We start from the raw sequence: 15,769 nt of genomic DNA on the forward strand, positions 1-15,769 counted from the left end.
TTAATATTTTCATTATTTCATTAATTTTTTCATTAAAATATTAATATTTCATTAATATCTTAATATCTTACAATAATCTAGTTTTGTGTACCTCTTTTATTGTTTTTATTTAAGTATTAAATGCATGAAATAATAAACTACCTTTTGGTATATCATTTTTTTATACTTAAAATGGTCAGAGAACTGGTTGTTAAATTATTTGAATCCCACCAATGAACACCACCATAAACTCTAAACAATTCTGCAATTATTGTACGGTGTTTCCCCCAAAACAAGACCCGATATTATTATTTTTGGTTCCAAAAGATGCATTAGGGCTTATTTTCAGGGAAACACGGTATCAGGGTAATCAGCCTGGCCAAGTGCACAAGAGGTAGTGGATGCACGGGGTGATCAGCCTGGCCACACACACAAGAAGTGGCGAGTGTGCGGGGGTCGATGATGTCTGACAGCTTCTGCAGCCCACTGGCCCATTAGCCGGTGCACTCTGGAGCTGTGCAGCTTGCACAGCACAGGTGAGTTGATTACCTGTCCAAGCAGCAGGTGTAACCAGACATGCAGGGGAGAGGCAGGCAATCATGACACACTGCAGGGCTACCTGCCCAGGCGCAGCTGCGGGCAAGCTGAGAGACGATGGGATGGAGTGTGTCTGGATCGCCTGTCTCCCTTCCATGCTTCTGCCTCCTGCCAATGCCACCGCATGAGCCTCCTGTGAGCCAGGCTGCCACACAGATCGCCTGCCTCTGCCTGCTGCCTCCACGTGAGCTTCCTGTGAGCCAGGTGGCTGTGCGATGTGGCAGGATCGCCTTCCCCCACGCCTCAGTTTGGAGGGCCGGCCTGGTGGTTGAAGCATTCGGACTTACCTGTGCTGTGCGGGCTACGGCTGCTTCTGGATATCGTCAGCTCCTGCGCTCTTATACTTTCCAAGCTGGCCATGCCCACTCCCCCCCAGGCTTAGTTTTGGGGTAGGGCTTATATTAGGCGCACGTTAAAAAATCAAACAGAGACTTATTTTCTGGGTGGGTCTTACTTTCAGGGAAACATGGTATGTAGTAAGATATACTGTATGTCTCAGTTGCATAAATATGGCAAACACCAGTTAGTTTGAAGACAAAATAAATCCCAAGACGTTGTCAACTTACAGCTTTATAACTAAGAGTACGTTGTGTGAATTCTTTATATGATTATGTGAAAAACAGACTGCTACAATAACCACAGAAGAAAGTGAAGCCACTAAGTTTTAATCTACTACAGTCAATAAGAATTAGCCCTATCGTGTTGATCGCTGCCTAGGTCCACTAAAAGCAGAAAAATGTTCTAGTGAAGCGGTCCCCAACTTTTACAGCTTAGCGGCTCAGCGGGGTGGGGAGGGGAGCCGGCCTCTACAAGTAGCATGTGTGCCGGCCTGCCGCTCATGCAAAGTCGAGCTATGTAAATGTGTGGAGGCCCGCCACTCCTGCAAGACGAGTTGTGTGGATGGGCGTGTGTGCCAGCCAGCCACTCACATGGTCTGGTTCTACACAGGCCATGGCCCGGGGGTTGGGGACCCTGTACTAGTGCATCTGTTTCTGCAGGCCATATTTATTTTATTATTTCATTTCAATATTTTGTATTTTTAGGCTAACTTGAAAAGTGTTTTCCACAAATCTAATGGCTCACCATTGTGGAAACTATGGCTAGGAAAAAGCCCTCAGGCGTTTTCAAACTCTGCATCAAGTATGTGAACAGATGAATGCTAGAAATAAAAACCTTCTACATATCCTAAAATTACATTCAGTAAGTACAATTCTTCATTTAGAAGTCTTAGTATCACAGTCCATTATTGTAACAAATGAAGAAAATATATACGATCAAAGGGAGGGGGAGATTAGGCCAGAGGAAAGGAGCAGTAGCAATCCATAATTATCTTGTAGATATAAAGCTTGTGAGCTAAAGACTGTTGTGCAATCCATCAACTCTGTTCCTATACAATGTTTCACGCTGAAAGTATATTATATATGTGCATCTTTAGGTATAAATCCTTTACTCTACAACATTTCACCCTGAAGGTGTGTTATGTATGTACATCCTTAAGTATAAATCCAAAACTGCTTGCACTTTATTAGTTTAACATAATAGTATGTCTGCCTTTAACACATCTATAATTTTGAAGTGTAAATAGGATAACTAGGTTTTGAAAGAGTCCATTCTGAGCTCATATTCACTTTAGACCTCTGACAATTCCTAGTCAAATTCAGGAGAGCTGTCACCAAATGCCCACAGTACAGACAAATGTAAGCCTTTATTACATGAAATTTGACTGTAACATTCCAGCAGATGCACAGCAGATTTTTGCACCAAATATGCAGCTCAAGAGCAATGCGAAAAGAGAGAGAAAAAACAACAACACAACACTATAAGTTGTAAGGCATTATTCAATGAGGAAGGAAGCCACAGCAGCATAAAGAACTTCTTTCAGTAACAAAGCACTTTTCTCACAATCTTCAAGAGTGTACTCTCCTACTGCAGGTGACTTAAATTAAGGTAGGCTGTGCTGCAGTGGACCTGTGAGTCAGCAAGAGCTGCCTGTAGGAAACTGCTGACATTTTCAGAAGGCTCACAAAGAAGTGTGTGTGAGTGCGTGTATGCTCACACAGACCCACATGCACACACAAGTTTCTACTCAGGAAGCGTGGACACACATACAATTAACATGTAGAAAACCAGTAGCACACAATTTCTCATTTCCTTATTTACATGTCCAATTGAAAGAAATCACCTCTGAATGTTAGCTATAATTAGAAGCTGAATTAAGTCTTCAGAATCAATTTGTTTAAGCATTATAAAACAGCTCAAAGCGTCTGAGTAACTTCTCTTTTTGAAAAATGAAAATCTGTCCTACATGAAAGCAATATGCCCTTTTTATTTTTAATGAGTGGGAAACTTACTTTGAATTAGAGCACTCAAAAGTATTTAACACTTCAGCTGGGAGATTATTTTATAAGCAGAGGTGTAAGGTTAATTTCTAGAAAGATTGATGCTGGGACACAATCTCTCTTTATAACAAAGTCTCGTGACCTGGAAACCCTTTATCTAATGAAAAATGGAAGGAAGGTCACATTGACTCACTAATAGAGAAAATGCAATCTGTACTTGCAGATTATTACAATGTCATTCAAAGTCATCCAATTTTAGATTTCAGATTTGCCAAAAAGGCAAGTGAGAACAGGAATATTGCAAAATATCGCTCTCTAAGATCTCATAGTAAGAGCTTCACTTTAGAACACTTACACAGTTTCAATATACTCCACAATATAAAGGGTCACGCTTGTATTCTTTGGAAAAAAACATGCATTTATGAAAGATGTACAGGGACTAAAAAGGGCATTCTACTATACATTGGAGAGTTGGTGTAACATAACGGATATCAAAGAGATGGCACAGATAAGATTTTTCAGAAAAACATTTTCACAAACCCTTTTTAAACTAAAAATCCACTGTTTATGAAACTAATAATGTAACAATGAATTACTACATCTGTTCAAGTTCACCATTTTCAGTGGTGCAAATAACCTGCCTCTGGGAAAAACATGTAAGTACATAAACATCTAATATCAGCCCACAATCAGAAAAGACCATTAGGATTTCTTTCCTGTTTAATATTTTTCTAGGCATGTTTGTTCTGGTGGATAGACTGTTCAATATAGTTCAGAAAATATAAATGTAATCCAAACATCAAAACATAATAAATGATCTTGAACAAGCAGTGTCTTCTTCAGTTATCTTAAATTTAAAGTATACCTGAAGTAGTCATTCTTTGAACAGAATTATGGAAACCAATAGGGCAACTTTATAATAAATTACTAGATTTGAGTGGCTCTACTCTATGCATGAGGTAAGATCAGATCCAACCATACAGTTGTATATTATTCCCCATCCCAATAGACAGGCATTCAAAGACTCTGAGCTCCAGACAGAAGAGCAGGACTGAAGTGGAACAAATAATCATGAGACACTTTACAATGTGGATCTACAAATGCATAATGAGATAGTGATAAAATGTCTTTAAGCCATCTGAGCCTACAAGGTAAGACTGGGCACAAAAACAGAATACATACAAAGGAATGTACATCTGCTGATTTCTACAAGTGCTTAAATGTTCCTTAGAATAAATAGCTTGAGCCTTTCATTTCTGTAATCTTAATTAAAGTGTATGATAAAATATAAAAAAAACAGAATATATCAATCTATGATAAAGAGTTTATATCTCCATAACACTGTTCATGAATACCAATGGAAAGTATTTAATGATTTCAGTCTAGATATGGATAGGAGAGGCCTTAGTTTAATTTAAACTTGTATAATTAACAATTACATAACCAGTTTGGTGTTTTTTTTTACTTGTAGAAAGATGAATATTGCAATCCTAAACACATATTTAATACAGAAGAATTTATTTTACTGAAAATAAGATTGTATTGTAACTTGAAAAGCATTTAGAGAATGTAGAAGTACAGCAATAATACTGTGAAAAACAGGCTACCTAAATCTCAAACAGGGAGAGGTAAATTATCTATTTTAAAAACTTTTACAGAAATTGCCAAGATTATACTCAATTTATATAAAGCATGGAATTAGGGTTTATTTTAAAATTATTTTTCCTTTGAAAAACATGTACTGTGCATTCTCTTTCTAAACCTCTGTTTGTTTGCTTGCTTGTTCGCAAATGATAATTTCTGCTCCAGAACTGGCAGGCTAAGTATGATGCTTTTCAACACACCACAAAGATGCTTCAGTGTAACTAGAAAGCGGAATGCAATTCAGCTGGCTAAACTCATGAATTTTACATTTTCTTGAAGCAAGCTTCAATATGGATACTTAGTTCATGCAGCTGTCAAGGGATTAGTAGTAGGAGGAGATGCTTAGTATACACAAAACAATGGCCAAGTTTTGCAACTGCTGAGTAGACATTATTACAGATGTGACAAACTTTAATCAAATTTAGAATGGAAAGGTGGAAAATTTAAATAATCCAGAATAATCTGTTATTGTGTCTGACATAAATAGGAAAAATATCAGTATTGCCAACATATTAATTTCAACTACTGAAGCACCAATGTCAGTTTCCTAGCAAAACTCATGGTGATAATTATTATTGCATGCTACCTCCAGATTAGTCATATTTGAGGAAAGACTTAGCTGATCAGAAGGCATACCAGCAGATTCATAAGGGATATAAACATTACATGTTGAGACATTATCTTAAAACATTACTTAATATGAGATAACAAAAATAACAAAATCTTTCAATAATGCAAAGCAAACTGATGCAGTGCTTCAAATTAAAACAAAGTCTGCCTTGAATTCTGGTGGGAACAAATGAGAGCATTTTGCTCCTATGAGGATTTTGAACAGAATAAATTTGGGCTAGCATCTGTCACTTGGACAATAAAAAAATGATGTGAGGCAGAGGCGGCAGGTTTTGACTTACATAGTAAGTCTTTTTTCTGTGTTTTTAAAAAATGCTCTACATTTCTAAGAAGACCATCCATTTAAGCAGCCAGGCAACAGTTATAAGTAAATGAAGGCTTTAATGTTTTTTTTAAAATAAAGGGGCAAAGAACCTCTTATTTTACCACTTAAACTACTTAGTTTCTGAAAGTGGAAGTCTAAAGAGTGGGGTTTACCTCAACTCTTATTAATCCCTTTATTTACATTTACCAGGTGATCCAAAATTCTTAATGTTATTTGAAGTTTTAAATTTTTGGGGACACCCTGTATATTTGTATGTGTGTTGGAAATCACACATTTGTCTATTTATTGGGGAAACATGATCTCATATTTAAACTCATATTGCAACAAATTCTATTTTTCCTTGGAGCATTTATATTACAGATCTCCGGATGCATAATTTGTTCACATTTTGACCTTTTTAAGGGACTATGAATACTATGAACATTAGATATTATAATTACTCTAATCAACAGTTAGCTCTTGCAGTGATGTCACATTCAGATACATTCCATAAAATCGGGGTGGGATTTTCAGCAAACATACTCCACTTAGGACCACTGATGTTACCCTGCTGGAAGACAGCTGTCTGAAACTTAAATTAAGGCTACTGTGCAAAGGTTGGGTTGAAACTTAACATTAAGAAAACCAAGATCATGGCATCCGGCCCTCTCAATTCCTGGCAAATAGATGGGGAAGAAATGGAGGTAGTGATAGATTTTATTTTCCTGGGCTCCAAGATCACTGCAGATGGGGACTGTAGCCAAGAAATTAAAAGACGCTTGCTCCTGGGGAGGAAAGCCATGGCAAATCTAGACAGCACACTAAAAAGCAGAGATATCACCCTGTCAACAAAAGTGCGTACAGTCAAGGCTATGGTCTTCCCAGTTGCAATGTATGGCAGTGAAAGTTGGACCATAAGAAAGGCTGAGCGCCAAAGAATTGAAGCCTTTGAACTATGGTGCTGGAGAAGACTCCTGTGAGTCCCTTGGACTGCAAGGCGATCAAACCGGTCAGTCCTAGAGGAGATCAACCCCGACTGCTCTTTAGAAGGCCAATCATGAAGTTGAAGCTCAAATACTTTGGCCACCTAATGAGAAGGAAGGACTCACTGGAGAAGAGCCTAATGCTGGGAAAGGTTGAGGGCAATAGAAGAAGGAGACGACAGAGAATGAGGTGGCTGGATGGAATCACTGAAGCTGTAGGCGTGAGCTTAAATGGACTCCAGAAGACGGTAGAAGACAGGAAGGCCTGGAGGAACATTGTCCATGGGGTCGCGATGGGTCGGACACGACTTCGCAGCTAACAACAACTGCGTTACCCATGAGGCACTCCTGGCTCCATAAATCTGGAACATCCTCCAAGACCATATACCAGAAAACAATTTAAAAATGTATAAATAAGTTTATAATCTGACAACACTTCAATTGAAAACAAATGTTCCATTTATATGAGATAATATCTTGCCTTATCTTGGAATCTTAACCCTTCCCATCCTTTATTATTAACCTTTAACAGATGTGCATCAGGAAATATTAACATATAAACCACCCCAACTGAGATTGGGAAATGTATTTCCCATGCAGACATTTGCCAAATCTTAATCATATTTCCATACCATCCATAATCTGTATAAAACAGTTGTTGCATTAGTTCCAACAACTCATGTATTTCAAATACAGCGTCTAAACATATGGTCTAAATACTCACACCTTCCCACTCACATTTTGATTCATATTAATATACAATGCCTAGCAAATTACCTACTACAGAACTAAACATTTGCAAAAAATTTTATGATGCTGCTCTATATATTGGGGTGTAAGGACAAACTGGAACCAAATATAGAGGAAGAAAATGATAACAAATTTAACACTAGAAGAGTCATAAAGGCCCTCTCTAGCTTTCCATAACTAGCTAAAACAATTGTTCCACAATGCTTTCTGCCTGAGCTGTTTTGTAATGCACATCATGGGGGGCGGCGTTGGCTTTTTCTTTTAAAAAAATATTTTCATGTCTTTTTCCCCCTTCTTGCAATATTGTTATAATATACCCCCCTCTTGGGATTTAATTTAGATAATTATACAAACTCACAAATAATTATGAGAGTGACCACTGCTCATATTAACAGAAAGTGAGACTGCTGTTAGCTATGTTCTTGAAGTGCTCACTGGCAATATAACAAGGCCTGAAAGTTTGCATAGTGTTCAGTTTGCCCAAAAGTTAGCTGTACAAAACACAGCAGGTTCAAAAAACACTGATCAAGTTCTTGATCTTGGTACCAAAATCTTCAGGAATCAAATTCCTTTGGCTTCAGAAGCCTTGTGATTCTGATGTCTGGAAAACCAATTTTCTTTGGAGCTTGCAGCCAACTAAATTATGTGAGAAAGAGGAGATGGTTATGCTGGTGGTGAATAAAGCTAATTAGATATCAATTTGGAATATTAAAGAATTTGGGTGTACAATTCCAAAATGGGAAAGTTCAGCTCTAAACCCTGTTGCTTAACTGAAAAGTCTAAAGTGAGAAATATCAATGCAGGCAAAGTAGAAATATCAAAGATATATTTTAGGCATACAGAAGTTCAGAATACATTTCTCTAAATACAGAAGTTCATGCAAACTCGCACAACCATATCAGTAACTTTTTTCTTTTTTTTTCTTTTTACCCCTCAGTTTAAAAATCTTTTTTTTTTTTTGCTAAGATGTACTGAATAGGCATCCCCAACTTTGGACATGTGAAATTAAAAGTAGGATTGTCAGCAATATTTAAAATACAAAACATAGTTACATTTATTTGAGTTCATATACACTATTTCAATATATTGCAAATTTAAATCTGAAACATTTGAAAATTCCTACAGAAACAGATGCTGCAATTTCATTTGACATGAAAAAGCATCAAACATGCTATTTGCGCTCATTACTCTTATCATAAGAAAAAGCTTTGTTAACATACTTTCCTATTTTAGATTGCTGCGATTTTATAACACTTTGCTGGAAGTAAGTGTGCACTGGATTGCACTGTAAATTTCCCACACATCTATCTAACCTGTCTCTCCCGCCTATACTTTCCAAACATTAATTAGAGCTAGATTTTTATCGCAAATGTTGTTTGCATTTCTGTACTGTAGCTCATCAGTGGAACTCAACTGAAAACACCCAACATCTCCACACCATTGCTGAAGGCACTATTTGTGCAGCTTGAGAAAAGGAAGCAAGTCACAAAACAAGTTACTCTTAAAACTCAGGATACAAACAATCAATCCAAACTCTTATTCCCACACTTATAATGCAGGGTTTGTTTTGTTTTGTTTTTTTTAAAAAAAACACCCTTCCCTTTAATAATATTGCTGTTAAGTGTTAACATTTCCAGTGCAACACCTGATTTCTAGTTATACTAAGAGGAAGTTTTTAAATGTGAGGGAGATGTGATGCCTTCTAGTAATGTCAGCATTCTTTTGGGGGGAAAAAATATCTATGTCTGTTGCCATACTTTATTTCACTACTATAACCTAGCATTTTATAATAAAGATTGGTTGTCTTAAAATCCACACATGGATTTATGCAGGTGAATGCAACTATACGAAATGCTATAAATATCAAATCATGTACAAATCAAAGTCCTTCGGGAGAGGGGCGGCATATAAATCCAAATAATAATAAATAAATATTCCCATATAAAAAAGATACATGAATGAGTTTCAAATGGGTGGACATTATATCTTTTGCTTTAAAACTAATCAAGAAAATAGGTAAAACAGTGGATTTAACAAAAGATTCAAGACAAGGAATTCAAAATCCTTTTAAAAAACAAACAAACAAACTACAATTTATGTTTAAATTCAGATTGGTAGATCTTAAGAGTCACATGCCTAGCATCATGAGCAAATACTGATTCATTCATACATGTTTGCATACAAAGTTGAGAATACTAGGCAGAGAAAGATAAAGTCTCTCTCTCCTAACTCTCAGCCTGCTCCTTACCTACAAATTTTGTAAGCTGCTTTCAGCAGTCATACGTTCAAAGGATTTTATGGTTAAATTTTGGGCAGCTGATTTCCTAAAAAGTCTTGTTCTTGCAAGACTTTTCATAACTTTCTATAACAGGGATATCAAACTCACCAAGTCACATGACGTGTTGCGATGTATCACGACTTTTTTTACATTGCGGGCAATGGGATGGGCGTGGTTTTGGCTTGACACATCCAGCCCGTGGGCCGGCAGTTTGACACCCCTGTTCTATAACTTTCTCAGTTATAGATCCCTAAGCTGCAGACACTCTAGTTTTGCACTCAAATGACTCTATGATGAACTGGGCCTTTTAGAAATGTCAATAAATATAGAGTGGGAAACCAAATAGCAAAGTAATTATGATACCTGCACAGCACTACATCAAACACTGTATCCCACCTGGAAATTGCAATTTTTTCTCCCCAAATTTAAATTACGGTTTTCAAATTAAGCAAGACTAGGTCTAGCTTGTTTCAAGTTTTAGCCTTAATTAAATAACATTCTGATTTTTAAATATACTACAAAGAACACTTCTGCTTTCAAATGGAACAATTATCCCTTGAGCGCACAGATAGTACTTGATTAACAGCCATTCGTTCAACAACCGGTCAAAAAGTTAAGCTGAAAGAGGAGATTTATATTGCAGCCATCAGTGTTCTGCAGTTACATGATCACCATTTGTAATCTTCACCACCGACAAGCAAACTTAATGGGGAGCCGGGCAGGTGATCACTAATGGCAATCACACCTAACCATTATGTGGGATTTGCCTAACATGCTTAACAACAGCATTGCTTAGTGATGGGAGTACGTTCCCTGTGTCCAGTTCTTGTTAACCAAGAGGACGGATGAGTACATTGATTAGGGAGAGGACATAGCCATTATGTTCAGCTAACTCATTGATATAATACTAATCAAAGTAGTTTAGTATTACTCTGAAAGATCCCACGGCTACCTAGGAGCAAAACATCCACCTAATCAGTTATCTGTTTCTTCATCATTGTATTACAAGGGAACTATACCTGTCTTTTATTAAGTGTATTCTAGATAAGTAAATTTTATATTAAATATATTCTATAAGTTTATATTCAATTATTTTTATAGAGCAACAAAGAAACAATAGATTTGTAGTTTAGAATCTTTATATCCAATATATTTACTCAGAAGTAAGTCCTATTGTGCTATATAGGCTTAGTCTCAGGCAAATACGTGCAGAATTGTAGATTCAGGAGAGAGGAAAAAGCATTATATAATAAGAAAAAAAATAGGTAGTATGGTGGCTATAGGAACCATTTTATTTATCAGGAAAATGTATATGACACCTGATTCACCACACCAATACTGCCAACTTTATTCAACATGGTGTACAGAATTAGTACCCATCAAACTTTTTGACCCATCTTCTAAAATCTTACAATAAAAATAAAGATGGGGCATGATGTAAAATAAAATCTCAGCTTCTGACATTACATTTAATTATAAGGCCTCTGCACTTTGCACAAATCCACAGAGATATGAAGAGCATTCAGATGCTGGGCAATTGTAGCCTGGTTTTTTGTTAGCATGCAAATCCACAAAGACAAAGTTGGTGGTAATAGAGGGCATTAATGGAACCCAAGAGGATGGTAAGGGAAAGCTACTCTAGCATAATTTGTTTTTTGTGTTCTTTGACTGTGCAAGTGTGAGAGATGGTGCCCATGGAGGAGCTGGTGTGATGGACTACAGTGAAGCAGCAGTTTCACAGAAAGGAGGGAGAACATTCCAGAAACGCGAGGGGGAACAACAGGCAACATAGCCCAGAGCTGGTTAGGAGACAGAGGAAGAGAGTTAGGATAGCCTAACTCTCTGTCTATATCGTTTAGGGTAAGAGTAATAAGGGTTTGATCTGGCAAGATTCTGTCTCTTGTGTGTAAGATCAATAATAATAATAATAATAATAATAATAATAATAATAATAATAATAATAATAATAATAATAATAATAATAATAATTAGTAGTAGTAGTAGTAGCAGCAGCAGTTGGAAGGGACCTTGGAGGTCATCTAGTCCAACCCCCTGCTCAGGCAGGAAACCCTATACCATTTCAGGCAAATGGCTGTCCAGTCTCTTCTTAAAAACCTCCAGTGTTGAAGCATTCACCATCTCTGGAGGCAGGTTGTTCCACTGGTTAATTGTTCTAATTGTCAGGAAGTTTCTCCTTAGTTCTAGGTTGCTTCTTTCCTTGACTAGTTTCCATCCATTGCTTCTTGTCCTGCTTTCAGGTGCTTTGGAGAATAGCTTGGCTCCCTCTTCTTTGTGGCAGCCCCTGAGATATTGGAACACTGCTATCATGTCACCCCTCACCCCTCTTCATTAAACTACACATACCCAATTCCAGCAACCGTTCCCTATATGTTTTAGCCTCCAGTCCCCCAATCACCTTTGTTGCTCTTCTCTGTACTCTTTCTAGAGTCTCGACATCTTTTTTACATCGTGGTGACCTAAACTATATGCAGTATTCCAGGTGTGGCCTTACCAAGGCATTGTAAAGTGGTATTAGTACTAAACTGGGGGCATTAATTTAATAGATTTCACGAGTCCTCTAAGTAAAATTGCATAAGACTTCAGTGTGCTGTCCAATGTATGGACTTTATGCTATATATTTGCTTGGAAATACTACAGTTCACAATTACTTTTCAATAAAAAATTTTAAAATTGTGTTTCCAACTGTTACCTCAGTTTAAATGTTTATTCCAGATTTGTGTGGACTACCATCATTGAAAGCCTGATGAATTCTTTTAAACTTCACTTAAAAGTGTTTTAAAAAAGACAGCCACTATATTACAAAAATAACCTGTTCCACAAAAAAGAGAAGCATGATTTCATATTTAGCTTACTTCCTAATAGGCACTGCAGTTAGCTGTGTGGTTTATATGTTACATTTGTAATAATCTGGGAAAATCATTGTAGTTAACATCTCTCACCTTATACCTGAGTCAGTGGGGGAAATGCAGAGTCTTTCATTAGGCATTATCTTCTTCAAACATCCCATGAGGCAAGGAAGATATTGCAGTGGGAAGTAATTATCCTTTGCTGTGCAACTCAACAGATTAAGGTGATAGAGGAGCCACAATTAAAAACTAAAGACTGCCTGTTGTAAGGCATAGACAAGAAAGTGCCCACTTATTCTCTTCAAAGATGCTTCCTCTAATTAAATCACTCTGCAGCTCTGTTTGCATAACTAACCAATACATCAAAAACTTAGCAATCAGTAGCGATGTCTCAAGTAGGCATACTTTTTCACCGTTTCTGGAGGCAGGTTGTTCCACTGGTTAATTGTTCTAACTGTCAAGTTTCTCCTTAGTTCTAGGTTGTTTCTCTCCTTGACTAGTTTCCATCCATTGCTTCTTGTCCTGCCTTCAAGCGTTTTGGAGAATAGCTTGACTCCCTCTTCTTTGTGGCAGCCCCTGAGATATTGGAACACTGCTATCATGTCACCCCTCACCCTTCTCTTCGTTAAACTACACATACCCAATTCCAGCAACCGTTCCCTATATGTTTTAGCCTCCAGTCCCCATCTTTGTTGCTCTTCTCTGTACCCTTTCTAGAGTCTCACATCTTTTTTACATCATGGTGACCAAAACTGGATGCAGTATTCCAAGTATGGCCTTACCAAGGCATTGTAAAGTGGTATTAATACTTTACGTGATCTTGGTTCTATCCCTGTTAATGCAGCCTAACACTGTGTTGGCTTTTTTTTTGGCAGCTGCAGCACACACACACACACACACACACACACAGTTTTTCCCTACAACTGCATTTGCCAAGGAAAAGAATGAAGACAACCCAAAGGATAATAATAAAATTAGCAAGCTTCAAAACCAAGCTGTCTTTAAACGCACAAGAAGGTGTAGAGTACTGTAATCTCACCTCCACATGGAGTGGTGTGTGTGTGTGTGTAAAGGAACTCAGCGCTGACCAGACTGATATCACAATGCACCTCAGAATGTGAATAGGAAAATCTGTTGGAAGAACTGGTATAGAAGCCCCCCCCCCCCAATAATGAAGCCGGCTTGATGTGCCTTGCCTGTGCAGGATAGCTTTAAGGGGTTTTCTGTCAGGAAGCTTTTAGCCACCCAGACTGAATAAACAAACACACACACTCTCACCCATCCTTCCTTCTCTCACAGCCCCCCTTTTATTCTCCCCTTCTCCCCCCCCCCCAGCCTCCCCGTTATTCTAGCCAACGCCAAAAGGAATCTTTCCAGACCAGCCTCTTTCTTTACTGCAACTTGTCTTAAGGCACGGTGAGCTTTTCCCACCCCTTTCGAGAACCACCGCATGCCCTTACTAAAGTCTTCTAGAGATACTCTAGAATAGAAGGACCAAAAACTACAAGGCGTCGGAAAAAAAAGCACGGGCGTAAAACGACGGTCCGCATTTGCTTGCTTGGTACCTAGCGTCCCCCTCCCTCCCTCCCGGCTGGATAAAAGGGCTTCGCAACCTGACAGCTGCTGGGGGGGGAGGGAGCGGTCTACTCCGACCCCCCCTCCCTCCTCATTCCTTCTGATGCCAGACTTACTATTCTGAGCTCCTCCTTCTGCAGCTCCTTCAAAACAGCCATCCCTGCTCGGCTTCCACTACTCCACTCATCACTTTTACTCCAGCGCGACGGGATAGAAGCTTTAATACAATTAAAACTGACCCACCGTAATCCGCTCGCTCGCTCCCTCCCTCCCTCCCTCCACACACACCCACACCCACACCCCCATGCCTCCACTGTGCTCCTCCTCAACCCCCCCTATAAAAGCCACCCTTCCGCAGGTTCGCTAGTAAAACTAAATCGACGCCGGTCGTTAACCGTCCGCAGCGGGGCTGGCGAATGCGCCGCACCGGCCAAGTGTGGAAGCATTTCCAAGCCACGTCCAGCAAGGCGAGCGTGCAATCTTGCCTGTGACCCAGGAGCATCTCCCGACACGCCAAAACCCGGGAGGGGAGAGGGGTGTGTGTGTGTGTGCGTGTGTTCCTGTCAGAAAAACGAAATCGGCAGCCGCGGACACCAAACTTCACCTCCAGCCTTCGGAAGGGGAAGAAAACCGGGAAACGGGGCGAGAGGGAGGAAGGGAGGAAGGGAGAGGGGGAGGGGGGGCTCACCTCTAGCACCGTAACTTTGGCTGGCTCCGCGTGTTTTCCCGCGAGCGTGTGAAAGGAGGCGAAAGAGCCGGCGGGGTGGCGAAAGCGACCCGAATCTCCCCTTTTGGAGGGCTCTCTGGTTGCTGAGGTGGTCTGGCGAAAATGTGCATCGAAAAAGGGTCAGAAGCCGATTCCTTTGAAACGGAGCAGCAGCAGGAGCAGCGGGAGCAGCAGCGGGAGCAGCAGCAGCGACCAAAAACAAACCCAGCTGCTTCCCGAGGCAAAGTCTTGCAGAGAAAAGGGGGAAAAGGAGGGGGGAAAGTAACACATATGCATATAAAAGGGAGGGGGCGGGGAGGTGGAAGAGGGAAACTAGAGGAGAAGGAGGAGGAGGAGGCGGAGGCTGCAGCAGCAAGAAGGGTGAGGGGAGAGAGAGAGAGAGAGAAGGGGGGGGAGGAAGGGGAGCCAGGCAGAAATTGCTCTGCCGCGGGAGAGCTCGGGGAGGGGGCTGTATGCACAAGGCGGCGGCTCGTTGCTGCTCCTGCGGCCCCCGTTCGGTCGGCTACGCTGACTCTCCCCGTGGCTCGCGCTCTTCCCAAAGGAACGCCGCCTACTCGCCTCAATCGCTACATTGTTGACATTCGCAGGCTGACATCATCCTCCTCCCGCCGCTGCCGCCACCACTACCGCCACACACACACACACACACGCGCGCGCGCGCGGACGCACGAAGAGTAGGAGAACCCCGCCTTCCCCCCCATTCACAACAACGGTGCGCAAATCGCGTGGCACCGGCTCCTAACGGGGCGGGAATAGGCCAAGACCGGCGTAAGCCCACTTTGAGAATAGGGGTTCCTGCGTGGAGATTCTCTCCGACGGTTCTTTTTACGCATGCGTACACGCCCTCTCCAGTTTCTCCGGCGCGGCGCTTTATCGTTCTCGGCTCCCTCCTCCTTTTGTGTTCGTGCAACTTTTGAGAGGCATACTGGGAATTGTAGTCCTTCTCCCCCTCTTCCTCCCCGTGCTTCATGTACGGTAGTTGGAGGGAAGCTCAATGGTGATGAAAAATCATTGTTAATGCCTCTTTGGTACTGCAATTAGTTTTCTTTGATGGTTAGAAGTAGAGATAGGCATCGTTGCGCTCGTGGGCACTAAT

The 15,769-nt window shown here is 40.2% G+C and overlaps 1 protein-coding gene across 2 annotated transcripts in view; it reads right to left on the reverse strand.

Annotated features, from left to right (window-relative positions):
* Positions 1 to 14,899, reverse strand: part of BACH2 (BTB domain and CNC homolog 2) — a 181,766-nt gene extending 166,867 nt beyond the window's left edge. Inside the window, exon 1 of one of the 2 annotated variants that reach the window (XM_081314254.1) lies at positions 14,635 to 14,899. The gene's annotated coding sequence lies outside the window, so the exon portion shown is untranslated. Of the gene's footprint in view, positions 1 to 14,062; positions 14,082 to 14,634 lie in introns of those variants that run through there. The other variant, XM_081314253.1, reaches the window with a different exon arrangement.
* Positions 14,900 to 15,769: the final 870 nt, after the last annotated feature.

This window comes from Vipera berus, assembly GCF_964194415.1.
Source record: "Vipera berus genome assembly, chromosome: 1".
Classification (NCBI taxonomy): Eukaryota; Metazoa; Chordata; class Lepidosauria; order Squamata; family Viperidae; genus Vipera; species Vipera berus.